At 42.3% G+C, this 16131-nt stretch overlaps 1 long non-coding RNA gene across 1 annotated transcript in view; it reads left to right on the top strand.

Moving 5' to 3' along the window:
* The first annotated feature begins 14789 nt into the window (after positions 1-14789).
* LOC147616407 (uncharacterized) overlaps positions 14790-16131 on the top strand; it is a 2084-nt gene continuing 742 nt past the window's right edge. The window contains exon 1 of the long non-coding RNA XR_015262425.1: positions 14790-16131. This exon is cut by the window's right edge and continues 401 nt beyond it. This is a non-coding gene — a long non-coding RNA (uncharacterized LOC147616407).

The following is a 16131-nucleotide window of genomic DNA, read 5'->3' on the forward strand; positions in this document are numbered from 1 at the left end:
AAATGCAGAATGGAAAAAAGTCTGAAGTAGCATGGAAACAACTCCTAAGTTGGATGTGATTGGTGAATGTGGAGGTGAAAGTGCTGGAAAGAGTGAATGGCCCGCGTGTCATGAAGGGAGAGGAGGCCTGGGGAGGGGTAGTGGAAAGTGGGGTCGGAGACCACTAGACACTCCATGGGAATGATGGTGGGAGAGCCTTATATAAGGGGGGGGGGGGGGGGGGGGGGTGCTCAAAGCGAAAGCGAGGCTAAAGAATTAATTAAAATGGCTTCATCATCAACCATGTTACTCTTCTTTCTTGTTGTGTCTCTTGCCACCCTCATGCCCATGCTTGCATTTGGTGCAACGGATCCATGCCCGGGTGGCACTTCGTCCGTGGTGTACAAGATGGCCAGCTGCCTCCCGGCCACCAAAGACCCCAACGTCGCCGTTGACCCCAGCTGTTGCACACAAATTGTGCAAATGTCCGCCAACCCGGCTTGCCTTTGCTCGTGCCTCACCTCCCCCATGGCCAAATTCATGGGCGTCAAACCTTCTGTTGCCCTTTCCATCCCCAAGCGCTGCGCCATCGCCTCTCGTCCCATCGGCTACCAATGTGCAGGTGCCAGTACAGCGCCTCCCTTATACGTTGTTCAGTTTCTGATCCAAGTGCTACAGTCGTGTTTACGTTTCAATGCTAATTTTTCTCATACTAAATTCTTTCTGTTTCAATGCAAGGTTCTACGGTGCCTTGAATCTCTGCGTGGAGCTGCTGCCATGGGACCTTGGTACCGCCTCTACTTGGGAATCGACTAGCATTGTACATCTAATAAAACGCTACTTAATCTACGTGTGCTTCCAGCTGGGACCTTTAAAAGCCTGTGCATGGCTACCTTCCCCAAATTTGCTTCTCTCACTCTCACTCTCACACTCTCACACTCTCTCTCTCTCTCTCTCTCTCTCTCTCTCTCACACACACGCTCACTTTCTCTCTCACACACGCGCGCGCACACAGACGAACACGATTACTCAAATAACTACCAAAGTAAAAACTACTTTAACAATCCCACTTTAGTTGATTGCCGCGTTCTTCCAGGGACCTTTGAAAGCCTATGCATGCCTTCCTCAAAGTCGCCTTCCCCCTCTCTCTCTCTCTCTCTCTCACACACACACACTCTCTGTCTCTCGCGCGCCCCGCGCTCTCTCTCTCTGTCGCGCACCACACACACGCACGCGATTACTCAAATAACTACCAAGTAAAAACTACTTTAACAATCCCACTTCGAACACGATTACTCAAATAACTACCAAGTAAAAACCACTTTAACAATCCCACTTTAGTTTAATTTCCTCCAACCTGACTAACTTTTTATTTAACGTTACAAATTGGCGTAATAGGCCCAACCATATATGCATGCTACTTCACTAGTCAAATGTAGGCATAACATTATGTGTTTTTGTTTGTGGGTCTTATGCCATCTTGGATTCGAGATCAAATGTAATAGGGTAAAAATTATATCAAGGCATAGATTTTTTTTTTAAAAAAAACAAAATGCGTATGAAGTAAATTTTAAAAGAAGATTTACACACAAATTTAGCAAGTTACTATTCAAAGTTGTGACTTTTCTACAAAAGACTTAGACACAAATTTAGCAAGTTACTAATTAAAGTAGTGGCTTTTCCATCTTCATTGCTATTTTAGTTTGAAGAAACAAATTGGGGGTGTAAGGTACTATTATTACTTGTATTATCATCATTATTGATAAGCATCTATTATTGAAACCAAGCACTAATAACAAGCAGGTTTTCAATTAGATGAGAACATATTATTGGCACAGAAGTTGCATCCCCATCCAAGTCTAAATGAGACAATAACTTATAGTGATACGATTTGACAGCTTGGGGTAGATATCATGCACTCAACTCACATTGTGGTTTAATGATACAAAATTGGCATAATAGGTCCAACCATATATGCATGCTAATTGACTACTAGTAAAAAATGTAGGCATTACATTATGTGTTTTTGTTTGTGGCTCTTCTGCCATCTTGGATTAGAGATCTAATGTAATAGGGTAAAAACTATATCAAGGTATAGATTTTTTAAAAAATCCATATGAAGTAAATTTTGAAAGAAGATTTACACACAAATTTAGTAGGTTACTAATTAAAGTCATGGCTTTTCCATCTTCTTCACTATTTTAGTTTGAAGAAACCAATTGAGGATGTAAGGTACTATTGTTACTTGTATTATCATCATCCTGCATTATTACTCTCACTATTTTTCCTTTGCCACAACATTCACCCACATGCCACTCTGTGGCCGTCTCATTTTACCATGTGTAAGAAGGGAGAGTTAAAGAGTGAAAGACAAGCTTTATTCCCATTTCAGATTCAAATTTTAGTATAAAGAGGGGGAAGTGTTGTAGGGAGGTCACTTATATGATGAAAACGTATCTCTCTTTCTCTCTATCATCATTGTTTAAAAATAGAACACCCCATCATTATATGTAAGGTGCATCTATTTGAGGATATTATAAGTGAGCACACCTCAATGGGAAAAAAGTAATAGTCATTACCATTTCTATTTTTTAAAATATTATTTACAAATAAAAATTCTATATATATGCACATATACACATACACACACGTGTATCCACACACACGTGTAGCCACACACACAAACAGACATAAGCACACACAGTCTCGTGCGCTTACACACACACTTACACGCACTCATGCACATTAACATACACACACGCATAGACACACACAAGTATACACACACATATCTTACATTGTTACGCTCACTATTTTTTCCTTGCCACAACATTCATCCATGTGTCACTTTGTGTGGCCATCTCATTTTACCATGTGCAAGAAGGGAGAGAGTTAAAGAGTGAAGAGACAAGATTTATTCCCAAATGTTTCAAATTCAAATTTTAGTGTAAAGGGGGGGCACTGCTGTAGGGAGGTCACTTATATGATTAAAAAGTATCTCTCTTTCTCTTTATCAATATTGCTATAAAATAGAACACCTCATCATTATATGTAAGGTGTATCTATTTGAGGATATAATACGTAAGCACAACTCAATGAAAAAAAGTTAAAAGCAATAACCATTATTTTTTTAAATATTTTTTCTTAACAAAAATTCTACATACATGCACACATATACATACACACATGTACCCACACACACAGACACACATATATACACACATTCTCGTACACATACACACAAACTTGCACACACTCATTGATACTCACGCTTGCACACACTCATGCATACTCACATACACATACACACAGACACACACAAGCATACATGCACATAGTTGTACACTTGCATATGCACATGCACACACACATAACTACGCATGTACACGAAGACCCACACACTCACATGCGTGACACATAATCGACACACATCCAACCACCCACATGCAGTACGTGCATGCACCCACACACATGCACATGATGCACATACACACACTTGCATACACACACACAACACAAATATATGTGTGTGCATGCACACACTCGATTGTATACACACATATACACATGCATGTATGCATGCATGTACATGCACACACAAGTGCACGTGCGCGTACACATACATGCTTGCATCCATACACACAGGCACATGAATGCATAAACACACTCTCTTATGTACATGGATACATTATCTTGTGTATGTGCACACAGAGACACATACATGTGTATATACATAGGCACACACACATGGTGCACATGCACGTGATTATCGCACACACAATCATACACATGCACACACAGAGTACACATAGTGTCAACTCAAGAAGGCTTTAATAGACAAGGGTGCACTCACATAGACATGTGTGCACACACATTATTGACACATAAATGCACACACACTCACAAGAACCTGTGAGCAGCACACAGAGTTGGCGTGCACACACTCGACACACAAATGTATGTATATACACACATACACTTCCACTTGTGTGCACACGTAATCGATATACACACATGTATGTGCACATAGAATCGACACATATATACATGTTCAAGCACACACACAAACACACGTGTGCACACATGCACATGATACACATACACATAAAGGCATACACACGTATACACATACTCTTGCATACTTGCATGCACACCCATACACGGACACTTACACACACAAATATATCACGCACAACACACACATGTACATACATGTGCATGCACACTCGAGCATGCACGCTACACTTACATGTATGTATACATGCACATATAAGTGCATGTGCACGTGTATACATGTACACACGTACACACACACATACACGTACATACACACATGCATCCATACACATAGGCACATAGATGCATACCCACAATCTCTTGCATACACGTACACAGAGACACACATGTGTATACATATAGGCGCATGCATACACACTCTCATGCATGTACACAAAATCGACACACACCTAATCACACACATGCATGTGCGTGTACACATACCCACATATGTGTGCGCACACACACAAGTGCACACGATGCACATACACACACACTCGCATGCTTATAAACACACGCACACTCGCATGCTTACAGACACGCACACACTCGCATGCACATACACACACACTCGTATGCTTACAGACACACACATATACACACACGCACAACACACATAGATATATATGCGCAAATATGTGCGTATGTAGACACTTGAACATGCATGCACGCACATACATGTGCAATATGTACGTGTATGTGCACATGATGCACATACACACACACTCACATGCTTACAAACACACACTTACATACACATGCACAACACACTCAGATATACATGTGCAAATACGCACGTATGTAGACACTTGAACATGCACACATGCACATACACGTGCATATATGCACGCACACATATACATGTGCATATATGCATGTATTCACATGCACACACAAGCACACATGCATGCGCACACATGTACACACACATACATGTATATACACATGTGCATCCACACACAGGCAACATACACTCTCGTGTATGCACACATAGAGACACATACACGTGCATACACATAAGCACATGCAAACACCAGTGCAAACATAATGTTGCACACACATGTAATTTTGTCAACACACACAATTATACACATGCACACACATAGTTGATACACAGAGTCTCAACATGAGGGTAACATGAGAGCTGCCTTCATTAAGGATTTAATATATAAAGGTGCACTCACACAGACAATCGTGCATACACACTATCGACACATAAAGGGACACACACTCGCACACGCATGCGCGCACATAAAGAGTTGGCATGTACACACTTGACATACGCATGTGCACATATACACACATATACTTCCACATGTGTGCACATATATAAACATAACACGCATAATCACATACACTTGCACATGCACATAGAATCGACACATACATGCATATGCATACACACACCCACACACATGCATTTATGTGCATACACACACACACTTACATGATTGCACACACACACACACACACTTATACCCACAACACACATAGATATACACATGCATATGCACGTGCATGCGTGTACTCAAGCATGCAAACACACACACACGTGCATGTATGTATGTACACATGCACACACATACACACACAAGCACATAGATGCACACCCACACTCTCTTACACACATGCACATAGAGATATACACGTGTATACACATCAACACGTGCACACACAAACACACACACGCGCGCGCGCACGTGCATGACCCATGATGGGTGTGTTTTTAGATTTCAAAGTTTAAAAAGGGGGGCTTTGTGCCTACATGAGGAGGTTATGTGTGCACTCGTATACGTGTGTGAATGGGAGTGCATGTGCATGAAGTGGGTGCGCACGAACAAGCGAACATGATGTGTGTGCATGTGTACACGGGCAAGTGTAAGTGTAAGTGTAGGGGGTGCACATACGTGTAAATAGGTGTGTGAGTGTGGCACGAGGGGTGTGTGGTGCACATTCATGCACGTGTGCATGTGCATGTGCAGTGTATATGTGGATGCAAATGTGGGTGCACGCATAGGGTGTGGATATGTGCACAAAAATGGGAGCACTTTAGACGTTTACAAATGTGTGTGTACATATAGGTGCAAATGAAAGTGAATGGCTAATTGTGTAAGAGTGCATGCACACACGTACAAGAAACAGTGTGTACATGTGAGTGAATGTGGGTGTGTGCATGTGTAAGCGATGCATGTATGTGACTATAAATATGGGTGTGCATACGTGAGTTAGTGGGGTGTGTGCACAAATGTGCACAAACGTGGGTGTACGTGCATGTAAAGATATGTGTGCACATGCGAATAGATGTACGTGGGTGTACGTGCATGTAAAGATATGTGTGCACATGCGAATAGATGTACGTGGGTGCACAAATGTGCGTACACATGCAAATGGATGTACATGGGTGCACATACATATGTGTAAGAGTGGGTGTACGCACGTGCCAATATGTGTCCACCAAGTGCAAATGTGTGTTTTTAGTTGTCTTTGACATTTATGGTTATGGTTTTGTAACATCACTTTTAATTGGATTGAGAGCACTACTTCTTTTGGGAGCATCTCATGTTCATATCTATGGAGATTCACAACTCGTGAACCACCAGTTTCATGGCCAAGCCCGCGCCCTCCACCCTTTGATGCACTACTATAGTCTTTTAGCTCGTGACCTCTTCACCCATTTCACCTCTTCTTCCTTGACCTTTTTGCCTTGTCATGGAAATCGTGTTGCAGATTCCTTAGCTTTGATGGCCCTTTGTGGCTCCTTTACCCAAAATTTTGATCATGCCTTGGTAGATACCCCTTCCTTTGACATTGATCCTTGGGAAATAGTGCATGACCTTAAGTGTTTGGGAGTTGAGGAGTTGGGTAGTCTTCTAAGGGTTTTCAAGTCATCCCATCCTTCCATTTTTGCTTCTCTCATTCTATCCATGACCCGTCGATTGATTCACTTGTCAAATGTTACCTTTCTCACTATAGATCCTAGCCACTTGCTCATGATCCTGTAGCCCAATGGATAAGGCACTAGTCTACCCAGAGATTCTGGGTTCACACTAGCTAGCTAGCTTTCCCCGCAGGACACCACTGTTGCATTTTTTTCCGCCCTTCCACTATATAAACATGTGCATTTATAAAATAAATAAACACACATACACATATACTTTTAATTAATAACAAATTTTAATACATAGGGATGCATGTGAGGTGTGCTCACTCTTACATAAGTGTATCTTACATACAATAACTTTTGTGTTTTCTTTTGCATGCTAATATGTGTGATTGTGTGTGCACATACACACGTATACGTGATTGTGTAATGTTGACTTCATGTGCGTATGTGTCGTGCAAATCTCTTGATTGTGCATATATGCTAATGTGTGTATGGTGTGAGTGTGTGTACGTGGTGTATTTGTTTGTGTTTGTGTGTATCCATGTGCGAGTGTGTGCATGTACGTGTGTGTGACCATGTGAATATATCCATGTACATCTTTTTTTATCTATGTGTGTGTACGTGCACGTGCACGTGCATATGTGTGTGTGAGTGTGTGCGTGTACCATGTGCAAATGTGTATGAGCTTACATCTATGTATACATGTGTGCACGCATGTGTGTGCACATGTACTTATGAATGTGAGTGTATGTATGTGCTTGTGTGCATGTACACGCATGTATGTGTATGTGAAAGCTTGAGTGTGTGTGCATATCTCTGTGTATGCATGTGTGTCCATGAGTGAGAGTGTGTGTGTCTGTGTGCATGTGTGCATGTGTGCATGTATCATGTGCGTGTGTGCATGCACATACATGTGTACGTCAACATACATACAGATCACTTTATATATACATGCTTACATACCTATAGATGCATACATATTCTATATGTGTGCGTGTATGTACTTATCTGTGTGTGTGTGTGTCTCTGTGTGTGTGTGTATTTATCTATGTATGTATAGGTAGGTATATTCTCTCTCTTACACATGCATATAAGATAATATTAGAAGATGTGTGTGTGTGTGTGTGTGTGTGTGTGTGTGTGCAGAGATGTGTTTGTTTCTTGTGTGTGTTGATTTGAAGAAGGCGTGATTGACGTGTTTGGTGGTGCAGTCCACGGAGTTACACTCTCACAACGCACTTTGTGCCAGCCTTCCTCATCATGCACACAGTGGAAGCATTTGTGTTCGTTAGGTGTTTACTTTGACTATGGTGCCCCTGTTTTGTGCTAGTGATTCCAAGGTTGGGGGAGTGGGAAGCTATAGAGGCCTGTTTCCTTGTTCTTTTTCCACTCCATAGCTTTTTGGTGCCCCCACTGAGGAGAGCCAACTGTTTTTCTTCGCCTACAAGGGTGTATGCCCCACGAGTTGAAGGTTCCAGGGAAGGTGTTTTTCTTGTTTTTCCTGGGATTTGAGGTGAAGCTTGGGGATCAAAATGATGTCGTATCCAGAGTTTTTTGGTGGTCCTAATGAAGATGTAGCAGATTTTCTTGAAAGGATGGAGGTTGCGTGCATAAGCAACCACATCAACGAGCCGGCACAGGTATTGCGGTTGCTGAATATATGTTTAAAGGGAGATGCAAGGACATGGTTCAGAACTTTTGAAGAGTCGTTAAGGGATGCTGAGCCACGCATTCCAATGACTGAGGATGGATTGAAGACTGCACTTTTGAATAAGTTCAAGAAGGTTGAGGGATCTAGACAGAGTTTGGCATGAAGTGCAGGGGTTGACACAGGGCGAATTGGAGCCAATTGATGATTATATAAAGAAATTCTCCTTGCTGTGGGAGACCTTGTGCAGGGCTTTGGGAGAGGATCAAGTGCCTCCGGACATGATGAAGAAGGATCGTTTTGTTGCGGGATTAAAGGGGGGCATTCGTCGCTAGAAGGTTGAATTAAAAAAGCCCAAATCTTATGAGGATGCTGTGGAGATTGCAAATCAAAGGATTGGAAGTTGCAACGAATGAACCAGCTGGGGATGGTTCCAATGGCAGTGAGGCCTGAAATTAGAAGGTAGAAGCAGTACCGATGAGAACCGTGCTGGAAAGAGTGCAACCGACAGAAGCTCAAATGAATAATGCCACACCACAGGGGACAAAGGTGGCACCCACAGCTGTTACAGCTTCTGATGAAGGGCTTCAATAGGACATGAGGCAAATAGTGGATTGCATGAAGAATCTGAGTTTGAAAATAATAGGGAACACAGGTGGTGGTGGACGTGGCCGAGGGAGAGGTTATAATCAGGAAGGGGTTGAAGGTCAGACAGGCTATGGAAGTGGCCGTGGTTTTGGCAGGGGTAGACGGTTTATTCCTACATGTTGGAATTGTGGTGAATTGGGGCATATAAGTCCCGACTGTGATAAGCCGCCGCCGCGAATGGGGGGTGATATGTATCCCTTACCCTCTCAGATTCCCGATAGGGCAAATGATTATGGAATTGAAATTAAAGGTGAAGCAAGGACCAATGGGTTGACAAATGAGGAGAAGGGTAAAACTAAGGTGGTGAATGTGGTCACCCTTGAGAAGACAAAGGAGACGGAAGCTGATGTAATGCCTTTGGGAAAACGGATGCCACAGGAAAGGGAAGGCAGGGATGCTGCAGGGCCTAGCAAGAAGAAAGGTAAAGTGAAGGAAGGAGGGGATGTAAAGGTCAAGCAGAAGCAGAAGCCTCGTAGGAAGTTTCAAGTGACTGATTTTCCACTAGGGGTTGGGCAGGATAGCTACAATTTGCAGGAGGACATGGCTGGAAGGAAAGCTAATATTACTTTTGGGCAATTGATAGAATTAGCTCCCAAATTGAAATGTCAGTGGAAAAGACTCGTGAATCCGAGAGAGAAAGAGCCTGCCAGAGGGACAGTGACTGTTTTATCTATTGAGGAGTTACCTGATATATGTCCTGTGGTGGATGTATGGCACAAAGGGAAGAATCTGGGAGAGGCATACATAGATGGTGGTGCACAAATTTGCGTAATCACACTAGCAACTGTGGAGAGGCTTGGTCTTCATATTACTGAAGCGTCTGGTTTTTGTATTCGGTTGGCCAATCACCAGAAGGTCAAATGCTTAGGTTTGATCAAGAAATTAGAACTGCAGGCTTTTGATGTAAAGGTGCTTGTGGACTGTCATGTTATGCTGGCAGGAATGGGTGCGTTCCCCATCATTTTGGGAAGACCATGGCTGAGAGCGGTGAAAGCTATTCAAGATTGGAGGAAAGGGGTCATTACTCTGTATGACAGGCGAGGGGACAAAAAGCAATTTAATATGGATAATCAGAAGCCTGTTGATGATGAAGGGAAAAATGAAGGTGATTCGAGTGTTGATGACACGACTAGTAGCACTAGTACTAGTGAGGGAACAGAGGACACTTCATCCAGTGAGGAGGATGCAGAGATGGCTACCCTGGTTATTGAATGATGAGGAAGTGCTTAGTGATAATGTTGCCCAACAAGAGGAGGCCGTACAGGAAGAATGCGAGGAAGTAGCGAGACTGATTTTATGACAGAGGATGCCCTTGAAGAGTATAGGCTTTTTGAGGCAAATTTCCTTCAAGATCCTGATGTACTTCCTTTACATGCTATGGTTGAGGTACAAGTGAATCATAAGCAGATGCATGCATGTGATGTGTGAAGAGTATGCTTTTGAGTCTTTGGATGAAGTACCGTTGTGGGATGAGTGGGATATAGAAAGTCTGCAGGATGATGAACCTGAGTTGGAATTGGATGATCAGATGTGCATTAATGTTAAGAAAGCCACGAGCAGAATTGATGCTATGAGGGAGGAGCGACACCAGAAGACTATGAATGATGTTGATGCTATGGATGAGATTATGGATGCTATGATAGATGAATTTCTTATTGGCCTTGATAAAGATAAGCACATAGAAACTGAGTTGGATGCTTTGGCAATGGTGCCTTTTGAAGGGGAGTATGTTGTACCTGTAGTGGATGGCTTTGATGGTGATGTTTGTTATGTTGATGGACAAGAAAGTGCTATGGCACAGCAGGTCTTTCTTGATGAAGCTTTTATCAGTTATTACCCTCAGCAGGAATTGCTTCATTGGTTTTCTAATAATAGCGTTGATCACATCAGTGATTATGGAATTGAAATGAGGCAGGATGCTATGTATGTCAAGAGCTTTGTTTCCAAAAGTTCTTATGTTATGTTGTGGGATGTGGGATGGCAAACTATGTCTTGGGAAGATGATACTGTTTCTTCGAACACATGGAATAGAGATGTTTTGGTTACCTTGTATGATGCTCAAAGGATTGACAGAGGGAAACGTGGTCGTATGCTTTTTGTTGCTGATCATAAATGATTCAGCAGGCTAGGGGTTGGGCAAAGTATGTTAGGCAAAATTTTGCAAAAGTGTTTTGGGCTTGTGTACATATGGGATGCATGGCATGTAAAAAAGCTTTGCCCTGATGAATGCCCTGGCAGGTGTATAGAGTGGATGGTTTTGCAGTAGGCTAGTATATGCATGTTTTTTTTTGGGAGCAGGTGCTTGAGGTTTTTGAGTGTTGTGGGAGGTTTGTTCAAAAAAGAGAATACAGGGAGCCCCTGTATTTGAGCCATGTGTTCTCTTGCAAGATGTAAAGAGGATCTCAAGGTAAGCGTGGGAATGTGACTTTGGATGGCATAAGTGGAGGACCCTTGTGTTAGGTGGGAACGAGGGCTAAGGCACACTTAAATCAAATGTTTTGTTACTAAGGTTTGAGCTTTGGCTGAAGATTAATGCCTCCACGTGGAAGCACATGGAAACCCCAATTGGCATGATGGCAGATTGATCTGGGGCTGATTCTGGATGCAGTCCATGGCGCTCCATTTTTAGCAAGCACGTGATGATGGTCGGCAGTGCATGGCACCGACTGCAATAGCCATGTTTGGTAATTTATGGTGTAGCTAATGAAGAGTGTGTGGCGGCTCTGCAAGGTGTGCTGACGATGGCAATAGGACAGCTCTTGCGTTCGTTTTGGAAAGCTGCAAGCACTGCACATACTGGTGAAGCACGAGGGATCGCAGAGGCCCTCCTGGCATCGTGGGTGTGAGCATTAAGGCCACTAGTCGGGACACCGCCGTGGCCATCCTCCAGGCCTTCCGAGACGCCATCGTGGCTGGCAAAGTCGACTTCCAGGTCCTCGCCGCCCGCTACTCTGACTGTAGCTCCGCCAAGCGCATTAGAGACCTCGGCTTGTTTTTTTCATGGTCAGATGCAGAAACCTTTTGAAAATGCGCCCTATTCTTTGGATATAGGGGAGTTTTTTTCATTGAGTTTGCCGCCTGTGGTAGCGGGGAGTTTTTTGGTGTTTCTTTGCTTTGTCTCGCCGGCAGCTAGTAGCAAGGAGAGTGAGTATATAGCCACCGCAACTGCAGAGCTTTTCATGTGTGTTGATTTTGTTTGACTAGTTGTGGCTGGTGTCTGAGCCCAGCTCATGGGATGAGGTGATGATGTTCTAAGAAGAGGTGAGAGAGGGATTAGTCATCATGTTTGTGGGCAGCTTGTAGCAAAAGGATGTATTGTCTTTTACTAGTATTGTTGCTGTTGATGGCGAGCAGAGATGTGTTTGTTTCTTGTGTGTGTTGATTTGAAGGAGAAGGCGTGATTGACGTGTTTGGTGGTGCAGTCCACTAAGTTACACTCTCACATTGCACTTTGTGCCTCGTCATGCACACAGTGGAAGCATTTGTGTTCGTTGGGTGTTTACTTTGACTATGGTGCCCCTATTTTGTGCTAGTGATTCCAAGGTTGGGGGAGTGGGAAGCTATAGAGGCCTGTTTCCTTGTTCTTTTTCCACTCCACAATGTCTAAGTGTGTGTGCATGTACTCTATGTGGTGTGCATGCCATGTGTATACACATGTGTTTATATATGCAAGTATGTATGTGTGTATGTGCATGTGTGTGCATGTATGCATGCGTGTATGTGTACATATGCATGCGTGTATGTGTACATGTGTACATGCATGTGTGTGTGTCTCTCATAGAGACACACTCAATCTCCTACATATGCACATACAAACACCCTCACATATACACATATACACATATACACATGCACATGTACTCATCCTCTCTCTCTCTCTCTCTCACACACACACATTCACCTCTCTCTCTCTCTCTCTCTCTCTCTCTCTCTCTCACACACACACACACACATACACATACACATGTACTGTCTCTTCTCACACCCCCTCGCATACGTAGAAACTCTCTTTCTCTCTCTCTCTCTCTCTCTCTCTCTCTCTCTCTCTCTCTCACTTTCTCTCACACACACACACACATACACACTTGCACGCTCATGTGTGTGACTATGTGTGTACATACACACGTGTCTGTGATTATGTAATGTCGACTTCATGCCTGCATGCATAGTGCAAGTGTCTTGATTGTGTGCATGTGCATGTGTTTGTGTGTACGTGTGTTTGTATGTCCATGTGCGAGTGTGTGAGCATGTGAATGTGCATAAGAAATCATGGAAGTGGGGAGAGCAGTTCAACTCGAGAATCAGTTTCTACCATTATAAGTGGCAATCACGAGATCAAGGATATTGTCAAAGCTACCTACCTCCGCATAATGGATACATGTGGTGCTTTCGGAGAAGCACACCTTTGTGATATTGGTTGTCGAAAGACAATTGATGCTATAAAAGAGCAACAAGACAAGTTAAGTGCCCATGTTGGAATAGGCTTGGAATGGAAGTATCAAGCCTTAAAGTAACATTGAATAAGTTTGGGGCTTTACTTACCAAAATGAGTCATAGATTGCAAACACGTGGAATGTAATTACTCATTTGGTTCACCAATTAGGAGTTGATCTTATGATCCTTTTGTAATGCTTATGACACTATTATCTTTTTGTAACTTTGGGCTCTAAGTACTCGAATGATAATGATGGTCCTTTACTTACCAAAATGAGACTTCTTACAATATGTAAAGGATCTAAGTCATTTAAAGATTTGCGTTCGCTCAATGGTCACATCTATCCTTCTTTCAAGGCAGTTTGCATTGCCAGAGGGATACTGGAAGATGATTTTGAATGGGTTGCATGTATGGAGGAAGCATCATCCATGCAAAAATGCCTTGCAGTTGAGATGTCTTTTTGGTACTATATTGCTATTTTGTGAGCCTTCCTGTCCAGGAATATTGTGGAAGAGATTTTGAGAAGAAATGATAGAAGATTTTCTATACCAGTTATCGAGAAGTAGGGGTTAGCTCATTGGTATTGAACAATTAGCTGAAACTCATGCACTACTGCATTTAGAAGAAATTCTTCGTGCTCAGAGATGGACATTGGCAGATTTTGAAGGAATGCATGAACTAAACAAAACTGATTTGGAAGTCTTGGGTGAAAATAGATTGCTTTTGGAAGAGAGATCTTTTGATACTTTCGAACAATCTAACCTGTCAAGTGCTATGGAGTCAACATTAACAAATAGCCAGCGTGTTGCTTTCGATGCTATAATGCATACAATTGCGACATATGCAGGTGACATTTTTTTCCTAGATGGTCTGGGGGGATCGGGCAAGACCTATTTGTATAATTGCTTTCTTGTGCGAGTACGTGGACAAGGGCATGTTGCTTTGGCCACTGCATCGTCAGGTATTGCTTCTCTACTCTTTGCGAATGGACGTACTGCACATTCTAGATTCAAGATACCTCTAGAGCTAAACAATTCTTCAACTTGCAAAATCCCTATACATGGACAACTTGCTGAGGTTTTGAGAGTTTGTAAGCTTATTATTTGGGATGAGGCTCCAATGATTTATCGTTATGCTTTTGAAGCATTGGATAGGAGCTTACAAGATGTATTATTCTCAGATAAGCCATTTGGTGGAAAGGTTGTATTAATGGGGGGAGATTTTAGACAAATCTTGCCTGTTATTATAAAGGGAAGATATGAAGGGAAGACGTGAGGATATTGTTAATGCAGCATTGTGTCGTTCCTTTCGATGGAACTCTATCAAAGTTCTAAAGTTAACTGGAAATGGATGTAATGAGTTTAAACAGTGGGTCATGAATATTGGGAATGGAGTGGATTGTAGCGATGATAATACAATGGTGACACTACCAAGTAATATGGTCTTGCAAAGATTGACTCTTAAAGACTTGGTACATTGGGTATATTCTAAATTGGCTATCACTACGACATATGCTTCATACTTTAGTGAGCGTGTTGTTCTTGCTCCGATAAAGAGTCAAGTGGATATTGTGAATAAGACAGCTTTGGATGCAATGCCTGGTGAGCCTAAGCAATATTTCAGTGCAGATTCAATTCTTGAAAATGATGAAAATTCATTCCTATATTCCACAGAATTTTTGAACACAATCTACCTTCGCGGTGGGTATCCACCTCACTGCTTGGTTTTAAAGTTAGAAGCTCTTGTTATTTTACTTCGTAACTTGGATCCAAGACGTGGACTCTGTAATGGTACACGGATGATATGTAAGGCCTTTCACTCTAAAGTCTTGGAGACTGAAATCATCACTGGTACTAAAGTTGGTGAAAGAGTATTTCTTGGACCACGGATTACCTTTATATGCACCGAGGCCCAACTACCATTCACCATGAGGCGGAGATAGTTTCCCGTGCGGCTGGTATTTGGCATGTCAATAAACAAATCACAAGGCCAAACCCTAAATGTCTTGGGGTTGTATTTGGTGACTCCAGTGTTTACTCATGGGCAATTGTATGTCGCGTTGTCACACGAGCATGGTCTCCTCATACTGTGAAGGTGTTACTTGAGGATAACGCTAATGTGGAGTGTTCATTTGATGATCTTCAAAGTTATACACCTACAACAAACAATATTGTTTAAAAGGAGATCTTGATGACTTCAGAGGGGCAAGTCAGGTTTCTTATTTAAGTTCTGCAATTTTGATTAATTTTGTTGTGATTTCTTTTTTTATACATATTTATCCATGGTAAAAGTACTTTTTTTTAAATGTTTTGACAGACATGTCTAAGATTACCTTTACATTGGACATGCCTTTGCCGAGGATAGTATGTGAGTTATTCTCTATATTTGCATAACTTTTCTTGATTACAAAGTATGGAACATGACATTCTATACTGATGTCTATCTATACAAAGCCACCGCTATGGTCAGCTCCTATTACTG

The sequence above is a fragment of the Cibotium barometz genome, chromosome 38, assembly GCF_041138505.1.
Source record: "Cibotium barometz isolate CiBa-2024 chromosome 38, ASM4113850v1, whole genome shotgun sequence".
In the NCBI taxonomy this organism is placed as follows: Eukaryota; Viridiplantae; Streptophyta; class Polypodiopsida; order Cyatheales; family Cibotiaceae; genus Cibotium; species Cibotium barometz.